General features: G+C 45.3%; 1 protein-coding gene and 10 non-coding genes across 11 annotated transcripts in view; 6 read left to right on the top strand and 5 right to left on the bottom strand.

Annotated features, from left to right (window-relative positions):
• The window catches only part of LOC146361570 (arachidonate 12-lipoxygenase, 12R-type-like), a 72,313-nt gene that overhangs the window by 32,549 nt on the left and 23,721 nt on the right, over positions 1-16,043 (top strand). The gene's annotated exons all lie outside the window — the stretch shown is intronic.
• Positions 1,968-2,039, bottom strand: trnaw-cca (transfer RNA tryptophan (anticodon CCA)). Its single transcript has one exon. It is a non-coding gene; the product is annotated as a tRNA-Trp (tRNA).
• Positions 2,801-2,883, top strand: trnas-uga (transfer RNA serine (anticodon UGA)). Its single transcript has one exon. It is a non-coding gene; the product is annotated as a tRNA-Ser (tRNA).
• Positions 5,185-5,256, bottom strand: trnaw-cca (transfer RNA tryptophan (anticodon CCA)). The gene has a single exon. It is a non-coding gene; the product is annotated as a tRNA-Trp (tRNA).
• trnas-uga (transfer RNA serine (anticodon UGA)) lies at positions 6,018-6,100 on the top strand. Its single transcript has one exon. It is a non-coding gene; the product is annotated as a tRNA-Ser (tRNA).
• trnaw-cca (transfer RNA tryptophan (anticodon CCA)) lies at positions 8,402-8,473 on the bottom strand. Its single transcript has one exon. It is a non-coding gene; the product is annotated as a tRNA-Trp (tRNA).
• trnas-uga (transfer RNA serine (anticodon UGA)) lies at positions 9,235-9,317 on the top strand. The gene has a single exon. It is a non-coding gene; the product is annotated as a tRNA-Ser (tRNA).
• trnaw-cca (transfer RNA tryptophan (anticodon CCA)) lies at positions 11,619-11,690 on the bottom strand. Its single transcript has one exon. It is a non-coding gene; the product is annotated as a tRNA-Trp (tRNA).
• trnas-uga (transfer RNA serine (anticodon UGA)) lies at positions 12,452-12,534 on the top strand. Its single transcript has one exon. It is a non-coding gene; the product is annotated as a tRNA-Ser (tRNA).
• Positions 14,836-14,907, bottom strand: trnal-caa (transfer RNA leucine (anticodon CAA)). The gene has a single exon. It is a non-coding gene; the product is annotated as a tRNA-Leu (tRNA).
• Positions 15,669-15,751, top strand: trnas-uga (transfer RNA serine (anticodon UGA)). Its single transcript has one exon. It is a non-coding gene; the product is annotated as a tRNA-Ser (tRNA).

The raw sequence follows: 16,043 nt of genomic DNA, 5'->3' as shown, positions 1-16,043 counted from the left end.
CCTTCTGATCTGGAGTCACATGCGCTACCATTGCCCCACAAGGTCCCACAAACCTGCCCCTCTGACCAAAACTTCTGAAAATCTCTGCAAAGCCAATCCATCTTCTTTCCACACAAGACATCAAAATTGTTGCAGGGGGCTACTTGTTATCACTGCTATAGAAAGGCTAGAATGACAAATCTTAATCCTTTCTGGCTACGTTTGGTTTTCAGTTAGGCGGCAGTACCTGGTCACTGGTCTCCCGGCAAACAGAGCCAGCCATTTGGGTACACCCAAAGCAACACAGTGGTCCAACCGTTTACCGTCACTTTAGCAGCAGGTACACCGTTGCCTCCATTGTTGTTCTTGTGTTGCAAACAGGTGATGTCACGCTGTTGAGGTAACAAAGTGAATGGGCTTTGAAGCAGATGTGCGGAACAGGTTAGGGTAACTAGGATTTGCTTCTTAGTGAGGCAACTTCTGGGTTCAGTCTGTTTTGTCCAACTTTAGGAATATTGAATGGCTTCTTCCTGGAAACCTATCCCAGACTTGTAAGCAAGCCTTTCTGAGCACAGTTGTTTAGTACGTCCTGAAAACAGATGCGCCTAGCAGAGGATGGTTTCGATCCATCGACCTCTGGGTTATGGGCCCAGCACGCTTCCGCTGTGCCACTCTGCTCCATACGTGCAGACAGACTAGCGCTGCTTAAAAGTGGGCCTTCAGTAACATCTTGCATGAACAAACTGTGGGAATTCTGAAGGTGGACGGTACCTGTTTGAACATTGACTTTTATCAATCTTTGTCACCTCGGCGTTCAATGCTTCAGAGCTTCTTGGACTGCTTGTCAGATCTCGTGTGCGGCCCAACAGATTTTAAGCTAGGATCAGCCAACCAGTTCCTCGTTAGCTGCTAACTCTTAAGAATCACTGAGCTTATTGTGTGAGCCACTGAGTCGCATAGTCACGTAAACGCTTAGACGTGAAAACACTGACACTTGGTGTTGCATATGTTTACTTCCTAAATAAACCCATGAACTCTCTTCAATGAACCTTATTTTACCTTTAGTTAACTAAAATCGACGTTCTGCTACACGAACACACTCTGCTGATGCACTTCGATGCTCTTAATCCTTCCCGCTGATTGTCAATGGTAGTTCTTATCGGTAGAGATGTAATACCGTCTGTAATCACAAGCACCGACATTAGACATGAAATCTGAATGTATCCAACACAGCGGACACAGTGACATTGTCCACAGTGAAAAACTATCCTGGATATGATGAGCTTGCTTCAGAATGCCAAGCCCAGCTCTGAAGCTGCTTTTAGATTTCATTATCATTCAAAACTATTTGTTTGCTCGGAATGAAAAACTTATACTTGATATTTGAATGTTTTTTTCTTTACAATAATTTTGTGAGTTTCCCTTTGGTGCAGTCTTTACTTCTTTCAACTATGTGTTTACATGTATCTCATGGCATTGCTCTCTGTATACCTGCAGCATGCGGGTGTTTTGTTTGCCATTTTTATTCAGTTCCATTTACAGAAGCCCTCTAATTCAGCTAATATTCACACCTATCCAATGTATTCACACCTGGTGCTTTCAGAAAACAATGGAACGTCCAGCTACCCGGGCCCCCACCCCAGACGGTCAACACTTGCGGCTCCCCCATCACCTCTACCACTAAGTAAAGCTCACAAACTTCTCCATGTGCCTTCACACCTCTTTCCATACTTGAAAGGGTATGTAAACAGACTCTCTAAGACACAGGACCCACGCAAAGCAGCTGGGCCAAACTCGGTGCCTCCATCCACCCTGAAGCACTGTGCTGATCAGTTGTCTACAGTGTTCACTGACACCATCAACAACTCACTGGAGACACGTCGTGAGTCATGGACCTGAATTTCTGGACAGACGGACGAGTATGCCACAAGCAACTAAAAACCTCCTATTCGAAGGGAATCACAGGCTGCAGTCCTCTCACTCTCGGCTGACCTTGACGTGATTTGAACACGCAACCTTCTGATTTGGAGTCAGATGCGCTACCATTGCACCACAAGGTCCCACAAACCTGCCCCTCTGCCCAAAACTTCTGAAAATCTCTGAGAAGCCAGGCCATCTTCTTTCCACACAAGCAATTTTTCAGCAACTGGAGGTTGTTCAACTTGTGAATGCAAAGAAGTTGTGCCAAAGACGCATGTCATTTCAGACCATGCATGTCAACATGCACACGTAGAATCTCTCTTTATACTTGAAAGGTTCTCCTCTTTGAGAAAAGAATACAAATCGAGGTTTGAAGTGCACTTGCGGTAGTCAATCAAAGGCCTAATATAGTGTCTGTCATTAAGTGGTCACGCTCTGATGAGCTTTGCAAGGCAGCTAGACAAATTCTTAACGATGCATATTTGTTACTGATGCTTGTCAGAGAAAGACAAAGTCCTTGGACAGTGTCTAAAAATAAAAGACCTTCGTCTCACACACACCTGAAAAGTGATTGCTCAGAAGGGAGTGCTTTTGTACGTGATGATCTCCTGTGTCAAACACAACCTGCTCTGGAGAGGCTCCTTGTGCCGTCTGCACCAAAATGCTATCCATGGGGTAGGAGACCAGTGCTGTCAGCCTTGAATGAAATCTTACCTGACTAAACGACCTTACAGTTCACACACAATGGTCTCTTCAACGACTGTTAATGGTATTTACCAGAGAAGTGACTTCTGAGTAGGGAGTGGTCTGGCATGTGATGATCTCCAAAAGAACCAGCGCTGTTGGAGCAGGGAGCAGGCATCTCTCACCACAGGCCAAAAGGTGCAGGAGAGATTGAGGAGGTGTGATGGCCGAGAGGTTAAGGCGTTGGATTTGAAATCCAATGGGGGGTTCCCCGCGCAGGTTCAAACCCTGCTCACAGCGAAAATGCATTACGGGAGCTTCTTTTTCTGCTAAGATAAGGTTGCAATTAGTCGGAGGAGCTCATATACAAAAGTTGCAACGGTGCCCTGGAGCATTGAGTGACTGACAATTCTACAATCACCGGTTCACACCACTGTACTTACATACTAATCATTCCTGTACAAAATGTGCTTGTCTCCAAGGAGAGTCCCTCTTCTTCTCTCCAGGCTTTATAAACAAAAATGGTGGGAGATGTCAATCAGTGGTATGTGCACAGAGTTTCAATCACATATTAATTCAAACAGGCTGCAGTCCTCTCACTCTTGGTTGACCTTGATGTGATTTGAACACGCAACCTTCTGATCTGGAGTCACATGCGCTACCATTGCCCCACAAGGTCCCACAAACCTGCCCCTCTGACCAAAACTTCTGAAAATCTCTGCAAAGCCAATCCATCTTCTTTCCACACAAGACATCAAAATTGTTGCAGGGGGCTACTTGTTATCACTGCTATAGAAAGGCTAGAATGACAAATCTTAATCCTTTCTGGCTACGTTTGGTTTTCAGTTAGGCGGCAGTACCTGGTCACTGGTCTCCCGGCAAACAGAGCCAGCCATTTGGGTACACCCAAAGCAACACAGTGGTCCAACCGTTTACCGTCACTTTAGCAGCAGGTACACCGTTGCCTCCATTGTTGTTCTTGTGTTGCAAACAGGTGATGTCACGCTGTTGAGGTAACAAAGTGAATGGGCTTTGAAGCAGATGTGCGGAACAGGTTAGGGTAACTAGGATTTGCTTCTTAGTGAGGCAACTTCTGGGTTCAGTCTGTTTTGTCCAACTTTAGGAATATTGAATGGCTTCTTCCTGGAAACCTATCCCAGACTTGTAAGCAAGCCTTTCTGAGCACAGTTGTTTAGTACGTCCTGAAAACAGATGCGCCTAGCAGAGGATGGTTTCGATCCATCGACCTCTGGGTTATGGGCCCAGCACGCTTCCGCTGTGCCACTCTGCTCCATACGTGCAGACAGACTAGCGCTGCTTAAAAGTGGGCCTTCAGTAACATCTTGCATGAACAAACTGTGGGAATTCTGAAGGTGGACGGTACCTGTTTGAACATTGACTTTTATCAATCTTTGTCACCTCGGCGTTCAATGCTTCAGAGCTTCTTGGACTGCTTGTCAGATCTCGTGTGCGGCCCAACAGATTTTAAGCTAGGATCAGCCAACCAGTTCCTCGTTAGCTGCTAACTCTTAAGAATCACTGAGCTTATTGTGTGAGCCACTGAGTCGCATAGTCACGTAAACGCTTAGACGTGAAAACACTGACACTTGGTGTTGCATATGTTTACTTCCTAAATAAACCCATGAACTCTCTTCAATGAACCTTATTTTACCTTTAGTTAACTAAAATCGACGTTCTGCTACACGAACACACTCTGCTGATGCACTTCGATGCTCTTAATCCTTCCCGCTGATTGTCAATGGTAGTTCTTATCGGTAGAGATGTAATACCGTCTGTAATCACAAGCACCGACATTAGACATGAAATCTGAATGTATCCAACACAGCGGACACAGTGACATTGTCCACAGTGAAAAACTATCCTGGATATGATGAGCTTGCTTCAGAATGCCAAGCCCAGCTCTGAAGCTGCTTTTAGATTTCATTATCATTCAAAACTATTTGTTTGCTCGGAATGAAAAACTTATACTTGATATTTGAATGTTTTTTTCTTTACAATAATTTTGTGAGTTTCCCTTTGGTGCAGTCTTTACTTCTTTCAACTATGTGTTTACATGTATCTCATGGCATTGCTCTCTGTATACCTGCAGCATGCGGGTGTTTTGTTTGCCATTTTTATTCAGTTCCATTTACAGAAGCCCTCTAATTCAGCTAATATTCACACCTATCCAATGTATTCACACCTGGTGCTTTCAGAAAACAATGGAACGTCCAGCTACCCGGGCCCCCACCCCAGACGGTCAACACTTGCGGCTCCCCCATCACCTCTACCACTAAGTAAAGCTCACAAACTTCTCCATGTGCCTTCACACCTCTTTCCATACTTGAAAGGGTATGTAAACAGACTCTCTAAGACACAGGACCCACGCAAAGCAGCTGGGCCAAACTCGGTGCCTCCATCCACCCTGAAGCACTGTGCTGATCAGTTGTCTACAGTGTTCACTGACACCATCAACAACTCACTGGAGACACGTCGTGAGTCATGGACCTGAATTTCTGGACAGACGGACGAGTATGCCACAAGCAACTAAAAACCTCCTATTCGAAGGGAATCACAGGCTGCAGTCCTCTCACTCTCGGCTGACCTTGACGTGATTTGAACACGCAACCTTCTGATTTGGAGTCAGATGCGCTACCATTGCGCCACAAGGTCCCACAAACCTGCCCCTCTGCCCAAAACTTCTGAAAATCTCTGAGAAGCCAGGCCATCTTCTTTCCACACAAGCAATTTTTCAGCAACTGGAGGTTGTTCAACTTGTGAATGCAAAGAAGTTGTGCCAAAGACGCATGTCATTTCAGACCATGCATGTCAACATGCACACGTAGAATCTCTCTTTATACTTGAAAGGTTCTCCTCTTTGAGAAAAGAATACAAATCGAGGTTTGAAGTGCACTTGCGGTAGTCAATCAAAGGCCTAATATAGTGTCTGTCATTAAGTGCTCACGCTCTGATGAGCTTTGCAAGGCAGCTAGACAAATTCTTAACGATGCATATTTGTTACTGATGCTTGTCAGAGAAAGACAAAGTCCTTGGACAGTGTCTAAAAATAAAAGACCTTCGTCTCACACACACCTGAAAAGTGATTGCTCAGAAGGGAGTGCTTTTGTACGTGATGATCTCCTGTGTCAAACACAACCTGCTCTGGAGAGGCTCCTTGTGCCGTCTGCACCAAAATGCTATCCATGGGGTAGGAGACCAGTGCTGTCAGCCTTGAATGAAATCTTACCTGACTAAACGACCTTACAGTTCACACACAATGGTCTCTTCAACGACTGTTAATGGTATTTACCAGAGAAGTGACTTCTGAGTAGGGAGTGGTCTGGCATGTGATGATCTCCAAAAGAACCAGCGCTGTTGGAGCAGGGAGCAGGCATCTCTCACCACAGGCCAAAAGGTGCAGGAGAGATTGAGGAGCTGTGATGGCCGAGAGGTTAAGGCGTTGGATTTGAAATCCAATGGGGGGTTCCCCGCGCAGGTTCAAACCCTGCTCACAGCGAAAATGCATTACGGGAGCTTCTTTTTCTGCTAAGATAAGGTTGCAATTAGTCGGAGGAGCTCATATACAAAAGTTGCAACGGTGCCCTGGAGCATTGAGTGACTGACAATTCTACAATCACCGGTTCACACCACTGTACTTACATACTAATCATTCCTGTACAAAATGTGCTTGTCTCCAAGGAGAGTCCCTCTTCTTCTCTCCAGGCTTTATAAACAAAAATGGTGGGAGATGTCAATCAGTGGTATGTGCACAGAGTTTCAATCACATATTAATTCAAACAGGCTGCAGTCCTCTCACTCTTGGTTGACCTTGATGTGATTTGAACACGCAACCTTCTGATCTGGAGTCACATGCGCTACCATTGCCCCACAAGGTCCCACAAACCTGCCCCTCTGACCAAAACTTCTGAAAATCTCTGCAAAGCCAATCCATCTTCTTTCCACACAAGACATCAAAATTGTTGCAGGGGGCTACTTGTTATCACTGCTATAGAAAGGCTAGAATGACAAATCTTAATCCTTTCTGGCTACGTTTGGTTTTCAGTTAGGCGGCAGTACCTGGTCACTGGTCTCCCGGCAAACAGAGCCAGCCATTTGGGTACACCCAAAGCAACACAGTGGTCCAACCGTTTACCGTCACTTTAGCAGCAGGTACACCGTTGCCTCCATTGTTGTTCTTGTGTTGCAAACAGGTGATGTCACGCTGTTGAGGTAACAAAGTGAATGGGCTTTGAAGCAGATGTGCGGAACAGGTTAGGGTAACTAGGATTTGCTTCTTAGTGAGGCAACTTCTGGGTTCAGTCTGTTTTGTCCAACTTTAGGAATATTGAATGGCTTCTTCCTGGAAACCTATCCCAGACTTGTAAGCAAGCCTTTCTGAGCACAGTTGTTTAGTACGTCCTGAAAACAGATGCGCCTAGCAGAGGATGGTTTCGATCCATCGACCTCTGGGTTATGGGCCCAGCACGCTTCCGCTGTGCCACTCTGCTCCATACGTGCAGACAGACTAGCGCTGCTTAAAAGTGGGCCTTCAGTAACATCTTGCATGAACAAACTGTGGGAATTCTGAAGGTGGACGGTACCTGTTTGAACATTGACTTTTATCAATCTTTGTCACCTCGGCGTTCAATGCTTCAGAGCTTCTTGGACTGCTTGTCAGATCTCGTGTGCGGCCCAACAGATTTTAAGCTAGGATCAGCCAACCAGTTCCTCGTTAGCTGCTAACTCTTAAGAATCACTGAGCTTATTGTGTGAGCCACTGAGTCGCATAGTCACGTAAACGCTTAGACGTGAAAACACTGACACTTGGTGTTGCATATGTTTACTTCCTAAATAAACCCATGAACTCTCTTCAATGAACCTTATTTTACCTTTAGTTAACTAAAATCGACGTTCTGCTACACGAACACACTCTGCTGATGCACTTCGATGCTCTTAATCCTTCCCGCTGATTGTCAATGGTAGTTCTTATCGGTAGAGATGTAATACCGTCTGTAATCACAAGCACCGACATTAGACATGAAATCTGAATGTATCCAACACAGCGGACACAGTGACATTGTCCACAGTGAAAAACTATCCTGGATATGATGAGCTTGCTTCAGAATGCCAAGCCCAGCTCTGAAGCTGCTTTTAGATTTCATTATCATTCAAAACTATTTGTTTGCTCGGAATGAAAAACTTATACTTGATATTTGAATGTTTTTTTCTTTACAATAATTTTGTGAGTTTCCCTTTGGTGCAGTCTTTACTTCTTTCAACTATGTGTTTACATGTATCTCATGGCATTGCTCTCTGTATACCTGCAGCATGCGGGTGTTTTGTTTGCCATTTTTATTCAGTTCCATTTACAGAAGCCCTCTAATTCAGCTAATATTCACACCTATCCAATGTATTCACACCTGGTGCTTTCAGAAAACAATGGAACGTCCAGCTACCCGGGGCCCCACCCCAGACGGTCAACACTTACGGCTCCCCCATCACCTCTACCACTAAGTAAAGCTCACAAACTTCTCCATGTGCCTTCACACCTCTTTCCATACTTGAAAGGGTATGTAAACAGACTCTCTAAGACACAGGACCCACGCAAAGCAGCTGGGCCAAACTCGGTGCCTCCATCCACCCTGAAGCACTGTGCTGATCAGTTGTCTACAGTGTTCACTGACACCATCAACAACTCACTGGAGACACGTCGTGAGTCATGGACCTGAATTTCTGGACAGACGGACGAGTATGCCACAAGCAACTAAAAACCTCCTATTCGAAGGGAATCACAGGCTGCAGTCCTCTCACTCTCGGCTGACCTTGACGTGATTTGAACACGCAACCTTCTGATTTGGAGTCAGATGCGCTACCATTGCGCCACAAGGTCCCACAAACCTGCCCCTCTGCCCAAAACTTCTGAAAATCTCTGAGAAGCCAGGCCATCTTCTTTCCACACAAGCAATTTTTCAGCAACTGGAGGTTGTTCAACTTGTGAATGCAAAGAAGTTGTGCCAAAGACGCATGTCATTTCAGACCATGCATGTCAACATGCACACGTAGAATCTCTCTTTATACTTGAAAGGTTCTCCTCTTTGAGAAAAGAATACAAATCGAGGTTTGAAGTGCACTTGCGGTAGTCAATCAAAGGCCTAATATAGTGTCTGTCATTAAGTGCTCACGCTCTGATGAGCTTTGCAAGGCAGCTAGACAAATTCTTAACGATGCATATTTGTTACTGATGCTTGTCAGAGAAAGACAAAGTCCTTGGACAGTGTCTAAAAATAAAAGACCTTCCTCTCACACACACCTGAAAAGTGATTGCTCAGAAGGGAGTGCTTTTGTACGTGATGATCTCCTGTGTCAAACACAACCTGCTCTGGAGAGGCTCCTTGTGCCGTCTGCACCAAAATGCTATCCATGGGGTAGGAGACCAGTGCTGTCAGCCTTGAATGAAATCTTACCTGACTAAACGACCTTACAGTTCACACACAATGGTCTCTTCAACGACTGTTAATGGTATTTACCAGAGAAGTGACTTCTGAGTAGGGAGTGGTCTGGCATGTGATGATCTCCAAAAGAACCAGCGCTGTTGGAGCAGGGAGCAGGCATCTCTCACCACAGGCCAAAAGGTGCAGGAGAGATTGAGGAGCTGTGATGGCCGAGAGGTTAAGGCGTTGGATTTGAAATCCAATGGGGGGTTCCCCGCGCAGGTTCAAACCCTGCTCACAGCGAAAATGCATTACGGGAGCTTCTTTTTCTGCTAAGATAAGGTTGCAATTAGTCGGAGGAGCTCATATACAAAAGTTGCAACGGTGCCCTGGAGCATTGAGTGACTGACAATTCTACAATCACCGGTTCACACCACTGTACTTACATACTAATCATTCCTGTACAAAATGTGCTTGTCTCCAAGGAGAGTCCCTCTTCTTCTCTCCAGGCTTTATAAACAAAAATGGTGGGAGATGTCAATCAGTGGTATGTGCACAGAGTTTCAATCACATATTAATTCAAACAGGCTGCAGTCCTCTCACTCTTGGTTGACCTTGATGTGATTTGAACACGCAACCTTCTGATCTGGAGTCACATGCGCTACCATTGCCCCACAAGGTCCCACAAACCTGCCCCTCTGACCAAAACTTCTGAAAATCTCTGCAAAGCCAATCCATCTTCTTTCCACACAAGACATCAAAATTGTTGCAGGGGGCTACTTGTTATCACTGCTATAGAAAGGCTAGAATGACAAATCTTAATCCTTTCTGGCTACGTTTGGTTTTCAGTTAGGCGGCAGTACCTGGTCACTGGTCTCCCGGCAAACAGAGCCAGCCATTTGGGTACACCCAAAGCAACACAGTGGTCCAACCGTTTACCGTCACTTTAGCAGCAGGTACACCGTTGCCTCCATTGTTGTTCTTGTGTTGCAAACAGGTGATGTCACGCTGTTGAGGTAACAAAGTGAATGGGCTTTGAAGCAGATGTGCGGAACAGGTTAGGGTAACTAGGATTTGCTTCTTAGTGAGGCAACTTCTGGGTTCAGTCTGTTTTGTCCAACTTTAGGAATATTGAATGGCTTCTTCCTGGAAACCTATCCCAGACTTGTAAGCAAGCCTTTCTGAGCACAGTTGTTTAGTACGTCCTGAAAACAGATGCGCCTAGCAGAGGATGGTTTCGATCCATCGACCTCTGGGTTATGGGCCCAGCACGCTTCCGCTGTGCCACTCTGCTCCATACGTGCAGACAGACTAGCGCTGCTTAAAAGTGGGCCTTCAGTAACATCTTGCATGAACAAACTGTGGGAATTCTGAAGGTGGACGGTACCTGTTTGAACATTGACTTTTATCAATCTTTGTCACCTCGGCGTTCAATGCTTCAGAGCTTCTTGGACTGCTTGTCAGATCTCGTGTGCGGCCCAACAGATTTTAAGCTAGGATCAGCCAACCAGTTCCTCGTTAGCTGCTAACTCTTAAGAATCACTGAGCTTATTGTGTGAGCCACTGAGTCGCATAGTCACGTAAACGCTTAGACGTGAAAACACTGACACTTGGTGTTGCATATGTTTACTTCCTAAATAAACCCATGAACTCTCTTCAATGAACCTTATTTTACCTTTAGTTAACTAAAATCGACGTTCTGCTACACGAACACACTCTGCTGATGCACTTCGATGCTCTTAATCCTTCCCGCTGATTGTCAATGGTAGTTCTTATCGGTAGCGATGTAATACCGTCTGTAATCACAAGCACCGACATTAGACATGAAATCTGAATGTATCCAACACAGCGGACACAGTGACATTGTCCACAGTGAAAAACTATCCTGGATATGATGAGCTTGCTTCAGAATGCCAAGCCCAGCTCTGAAGCTGCTTTTAGATTTCATTATCATTCAAAACTATTTGTTTGCTCGGAATGAAAAACTTATACTTGATATTTGAATGTTTTTTTCTTTACAATAATTTTGTGAGTTTCCCTTTGGTGCAGTCTTTACTTCTTTCAACTATGTGTTTACATGTATCTCATGGCATTGCTCTCTGTATACCTGCAGCATGCGGGTGTTTTGTTTGCCATTTTTATTCAGTTCCATTTACAGAAGCCCTCTAATTCAGCTAATATTCACACCTATCCAATGTATTCACACCTGGTGCTTTCAGAAAACAATGGAACGTCCAGCTACCCGGGCCCCCACCCCAGACGGTCAACACTTGCGGCTCCCCCATCACCTCTACCACTAAGTAAAGCTCACAAACTTCTCCATGTGCCTTCACACCTCTTTCCATACTTGAAAGGGTATGTAAACAGACTCTCTAAGACACAGGACCCACGCAAAGCAGCTGGGCCAAACTCGGTGCCTCCATCCACCCTGAAGCACTGTGCTGATCAGTTGTCTACAGTGTTCACTGACACCATCAACAACTCACTGGAGACACGTCGTGAGTCATGGACCTGAATTTCTGGACAGACGGACGAGTATGCCACAAGCAACTAAAAACCTCCTATTCGAAGGGAATCACAGGCTGCAGTCCTCTCACTCTCGGCTGACCTTGACGTGATTTGAACACGCAACCTTCTGATTTGGAGTCAGATGCGCTACCATTGCACCACAAGGTCCCACAAACCTGCCCCTCTGCCCAAAACTTCTGAAAATCTCTGAGAAGCCAGGCCATCTTCTTTCCACACAAGCAATTTTTCAGCAACTGGAGGTTGTTCAACTTGTGAATGCAAAGAAGTTGTGCCAAAGACGCATGTCATTTCAGACCATGCATGTCAACATGCACACGTAGAATCTCTCTTTATACTTGAAAGGTTCTCCTCTTTGAGAAAAGAATACAAATCGAGGTTTGAAGTGCACTTGCAGTAGTCAATCAAAGGCCTAATATAGTGTCTGTCATTAAGTGGTCACGCTCTGATGAGCTTTGCAAGGCAGCTAGACAAATTCTTAACGATGCATATTTGTTACTGATGCTTGTCAGAGAAAGACAAAGTCCTTGGACAGTGTCTAAAAATAAAAGACCTTCGTCTCACACACACCTGAAAAGTGATTGCTCAGAAGGGAGTGCTTTTGTACGTGATGATCTCCTGTGTCAAACACAACCTGCTCTGGAGAGGCTCCTTGTGCCGTCTGCACCAAAATGCTATCCATGGGGTAGGAGACCAGTGCTGTCAGCCTTGAATGAAATCTTACCTGACTAAACGACCTTACAGTTCACACACAATGGTCTCTTCAACGACTGTTAATGGTATTTACCAGAGAAGTGACTTCTGAGTAGGGAGTGGTCTGGCATGTGATGATCTCCAAAAGAACCAGCGCTGTTGGAGCAGGGAGCAGGCATCTCTCACCACAGGCCAAAAGGTGCAGGAGAGATTGAGGAGCTGTGATGGCCGAGAGGTTAAGGCGTTGGATTTGAAATCCAATGGGGGGTTCCCCGCGCAGATTCAAACCCTGCTCACAGCGAAAATGCATTACGGGAGCTTCTTTTTCTGCTAAGATAAGGTTGCAATTAGTCGGAGGAGCTCATATACAAAAGTTGCAACGGTGCCCTGGAGCATTGAGTGACTGACAATTCTACAATCACCGGTTCACACCACTGTACTTACATACTAATCATTCCTGTACAAAATGTGCTTGTCTCCAAGGAGAGTCCCTCTTCTTCTCTCCAGGCTTTATAAACAAAAATGGTGGGAGATGTCAATCAGTGGTATGTGCACAGAGTTTCAATCACATATTAATTCAAACAGGCTGCAGTCCTCTCACTCTTGGTTGACCTTGATGTGATTTGAACACGCAACCTTCTGATCTGGAGTCACATGCGCTACCATTGCCCCACAAGGTCCCACAAACCTGCCCCTCTGACCAAAACTTCTGAAAATCTCTGCAAAGCCAATCCATCTTCTTTCCACACAAGACATCAAAATTGTTGCAGGGGGCTACTTGTTATCACTGCTATAGAAAGGCTAGAATGACAAATCTTAATCCTTTCTGGCTACGTTTGGTTTTCAGTTAGGCGGCAGTACCTGGTCACTGGTCTCCCGGCAAACAGAGCCAGCCATTTGGGTACACCCAAAGCAACACAGTGGTCCAACCGTTTACCGTCACTTTAGCAGCAGGTACACCGTTGCCTCCATTGTTGTTCTTGTGTTGCAAACAGGTGATGTCACGCTGTTGAGGTAACAAAGTGAATGGGCTTTGAAGCAGATGTGCGGAACAGGTTAGGGTAACTAGGATTTGCTTCTTAGTGAGGCAACTTCTGGGTTCAGTCTGTTTTGTCCAATTTTAGGAATATTGAATGGCTTCTTCCTGGAAACCTATCCCAGACTTGTAAGCAAGCCTTTCTGAGCACAGTTGTTTAGTACGTCCTGAAAACAGATGCGCCTAGCAGAGGATGGTTTCTATCCATCGACCTCTGGGTTACGGGCCCAGCACGCTTCCGCTGTGCCACTCTGCTCCATACGTGCAGACAGACTAGCGCTGCTTAAAAGTGGGCCTTCAGTAACATCTTGCATGAACAAACTGTGGGAATTCTGAAGGTGGACGGTACCTGTTTGAACATTGACTTTTATCAATCTTTGTCACCTCGGCGTTCAATGCTTCAGAGCTTCTTGGACTGCTTGTCAGATCTCGTGTGCGGCCCAACAGATTTTAAGCTAGGATCAGCCAACCATTTCCTCGTTAGCTGCTAACTCTTAAGAATCACTGAGCTTATTGTGTGAGCCACTGAGTCGCATAGTCACGTAAACGCTTAGACGTGAAAACACTGACACTTGGTGTTGCATATGTTTACTTCCTAAATAAACCCATGAACTCTCTTCAATGAACCTTATTTTACCTTTAGTTAACTAAAATCGACGTTCTGCTACACGAACACACTCTGCTGATGCACTTCGATGCTCTTAATCCTTCCCGCTGATTGTCAATGGTAGTTCTTATCGGTAGAGATGTAATACCGTCTGTAATCACAAGCACCGACATTAGACATGAAATCTGAATGTATCCAACACAGCGGACACAGTGACATTGTCCACAGTGAAAAACTATCCTGGATATGATGAGCTTGCTTCAGAATGCCAAGCCCAGCTCTGAAGCTGCTTTTAGATTTCATTATCATTCAAAACTATTTGTTTGCTCGGAATGAAAAACTTATACTTGATATTTGAATGTTTTTTTCTTTACAATAATTTTGTGAGTTTCCCTTTGGTGCAGTCTTTACTTCTTTCAACTATGTGTTTACATGTATCTCATGGCATTGCTCTCTGTATACCTGCAGCATGCGGGTGTTTTGTTTGCCATTTTTATTCAGTTCCATTTACAGAAGCCCTCTAATTCAGCTAATATTCACACCTATCCAATGTATTCACACCTGGTGCTTTCAGAAAACAATGGAACGTCCAGCTACCCGGGCCCCCACCCCAGACGGTCAACACTTGCGGCTCCCCCATCACCTCTACCACTCAGTAAAGCTCACAAATTTCTCCATGTGCCTTCACACCTCTTTCCATACTTGAAAGGGTATGTAAACAGACTCTCTAAGACACAGGACCCACGCAAAGCAGCTGGGCCAAACTCGGTGCCTCCATCCACCCTGAAGCACTGTGCTGATCAGTTGTCTACAGTGTTCACTGACACCATCAACAACTCACTGCAGACACGTCGTGAGTCATGGACCTGAATTTCTGGACAGACGGACGAGTATGCCACAAGCAACTAAAAACCTCCTATTCGAAGGGAATCACAGGCTGCAGTCCGCTCACTCTGGGCTGACCTTGACGTGATTTGAACACGCAACCTTCTGATCTTGAGTCAGATGCGCTACCATTGCGCCACAAGGTCCCACAAACCTGCCCCTCTGCCCAAAACTTCTGAAAATCTCTGAGAAGCCAGTCCATCTTCTTTCCACACAAGCAATTTTTCAGCAACTGGAGGTTTTTCAACTTGTGAATGCAAAGAAGTTGTGCCAAAGACGCAAGTCATTTCAGACCATGCATGTCAACATGCACACGTAGAATCTCTCTTTATACTTGAAAGGTTCTCCTCTTTGAGAAAAGAATACAAATCGAGGTTTGAAGTGCGCTTGCAGTAGTCAATCAAAGGCCTAATATAGTGTCTGTCATTAAGTGCTCACGCTCTGATGAGCTTTGCAAGGCAGCTAGACAAATTCTTAACGATGCATATTTGTTACTGATGCTTGTCAGAGAAAGACAAAGTCCTTGGACAGTGTCTAAAAATAAAAGACCTTCCTCTCACACACACCTGAAAAGTGATTGCTCAGAAGGGAGTGCTTTTGTACGTGATGATCTCCTGTGTCAAACACAACCTGCTCTGGAGAGGCTCCTTGTGCCGTCTGCACCAAAATGCTATCCATGGGGTAGGAGACCAGTGCTGTCAGCCTTGAATGAAATCTTACCTGACTAAACGACCTTACAGTTCACACACAATGGTCTCTTCAACGACTGTTAATGGTATTTACCAGAGAAGTGACTTCTGAGTAGGGAGTGGTCTGGCATGTGATGATCTCCAAAAGAACCAGTGCTGTTGGAGCAGGGAGCAGGCATCTCTCACCACAGGCCAAAAGGTGCAGGAGAGATGGAGGAGCTGTGATGGCCGAGAGGTTAAGGCATTGGTTTTGAAATCCAATGGGGGGTTCCCCGCGCAGGTTCAAACCCTGCTCACAGCGAAAATGCATTACGGGAGCTTCTTTTTCTGCTAAGATAAGTTTGCAATTAGTCGGAGGAGCTCATATACAAAAGTTGCAACGGTGCCCTGGAGCATTGAGTGACTGACAATTCTACAATCACCGGTTCACACCACTGTACTTACATACTAATCATTCCTGTACAAAATGTGCTTGTCTCCAAGGAGAGTCCCTCTTCTTCTCTCCAGGCTTTATAAACAAAAATGGTGGGAGATGTCAATCAGTGGTATGTGCACAGAGTTTCAATCACATATTAATTCAAACAGGCTGCAGT

This window comes from Perissodus microlepis, chromosome 23, assembly GCF_051167445.1.
Source record: "Perissodus microlepis isolate ML-2025 ecotype Zambia chromosome 23, ASM5116744v1, whole genome shotgun sequence".
Lineage (NCBI taxonomy): Eukaryota > Metazoa > Chordata > Actinopteri > Cichliformes > Cichlidae > Perissodus > Perissodus microlepis.
This window is presented reverse-complemented; position numbering and strand designations above follow the sequence as displayed.